The sequence below is a fragment of the Pteropus vampyrus genome, unplaced genomic scaffold (assembly GCF_000151845.1).
Source record: "Pteropus vampyrus isolate Shadow unplaced genomic scaffold, Pvam_2.0 Scaffold217, whole genome shotgun sequence".
NCBI classification, from domain to species: Eukaryota; Metazoa; Chordata; class Mammalia; order Chiroptera; family Pteropodidae; genus Pteropus; species Pteropus vampyrus.
Genome location: NW_011888998.1, coordinates 3750955 through 3752616, shown reverse-complemented (window position 1 = coordinate 3752616; position 1662 = coordinate 3750955). Strand labels below are relative to the sequence as shown.

At 33.6% G+C, this 1662-nt stretch overlaps 1 pseudogene; it reads left to right on the top strand.

The window, feature by feature from the left end:
- The first annotated feature begins 1334 nt into the window (after positions 1 to 1334).
- LOC111747297 lies at positions 1335 to 1453 on the top strand (annotated as a pseudogene).
- Positions 1454 to 1662: the final 209 nt, after the last annotated feature.

Below are 1662 nucleotides of genomic sequence, written 5' to 3'. Positions count from 1 at the left end.
ATACCTGCATTAGTCACCATGCCAAGAATGGGAGATGTTGCAGTTCTACCTAATACATAGAAACACAGAAAGGCAGCCAAACTGAGGAGACAAAGAAACATAACCCAAATAAAACAATAATACAAAACTCCAGAAAAAGAATTAAACAAAATGGAGGCAACCAATCTATCAGATACAGAGTTCAAAGCACTAGTTAAGACTATAATGATATGAACAATCCTCTTATTACCACATCTGTTGTGTCCCAAAAGTTTTGATATGTTGTATTTTCACTCTCAGTTGTTCCTATGTTTCTCTTGATCTCTCCTTTTATTTCTTCTTTGACCCAGTCTTTCTTTAGCATGTTGTTTAATTTCTACATATTTGTGGGTTTCCCCACTTTCGTTTTTCAGTAAGTCTCCAGTTTCAAAGCATTGTGGTCAGAGAATATGCTAGATATGATTTCAATCTTCTTGAATTTGTTGAGGCTAGTTTTGTGTCTCAGCACATAGTCTATACTTGATAATGTTCCATGTACACTAGAGAAGATTGTATAATCTGGTGTCTTGGCATGAAAGGCTCTGTAAATGTTGATTATGTCCAATTGGTCTAATGTGTCATTTAAGGCTGATATTTTCTTACTGATTTTCTGTTTAGATGATCTATACATAGCTGTCAATGGGGTATTTAGGTCCCCTACTATAATTGTATTTTTTATCAGTTTCTACCTTTACTTATGTTAATAGTTGCTGTATGTATTTTGGTGCTCCCTAATTGTTAATGACCATTACGTCTTCTTGATGTATTGTCCCCTGTATTATGAAGTGTCCTTCTTTTTCTCATTACCTTTTTTATTTGAAGTCTGTTTCATCAGATATAAGTACGGCTACACCTGCTTTTCTCTGGATTTCAATTGCCTGAAATATTGTTTCCACTCTTTCACTTTGAGGCTATATTTGTCTTTGCAACTGAGAGGTGTTTCTTGAAGGCTGCATATGACTGGGTTTTGTTTTTTGATCCATCTGCTATTCTGTGCAATTGCAACCAAAAGAATAAAATACCTAGGAATGAATTTAACAAAAGATGTGAGGAACCTATACAATGAAAATTATAAGACATTATTTTTAAAAAGTTGAAGAAGACACAAAAAAATGGAAAGATATTTTGTGTTCATAGATGGAGGAATCAACATAATTAAAATGGCCATAATACCAAAAGCAATATACAGATTTAATGCAATCCTCATCAAATTCTCAGACATTTTTTTTTAATAAAACAAAATATTATCAGATTTGCATGGAATTACAAAAGATCCTGAAAAGCCAAAGTAATCCTGACAAAAAAGAACAAGATCAGTCTACAGCCATGCTACCTTGAACAAGCCCGGTCCCATCTGATCTCAGAAGCTAAGCAGGGTTGGGCCTGGTGAGTACTTGGATGGGAGACCACCTAGGAAGACTAGGTGCTGTAGGCATAAAAAAAATAAAAAATAAATTTAAAATTTTTTTAAAAAAATAAGGGATTGTAAGCTGACAAGGTTCTTGCAATCTGTGAGGTCAACCAAGGATTGCCTTGCCTAAAAAATAAATAATAAATAATAAAGTTAAAAAAAAAAGAACAAAGCCAGAAGTATCACACTGCCTGACTTCAAATTATACTACAAAGTAACAATAATCAAAACAG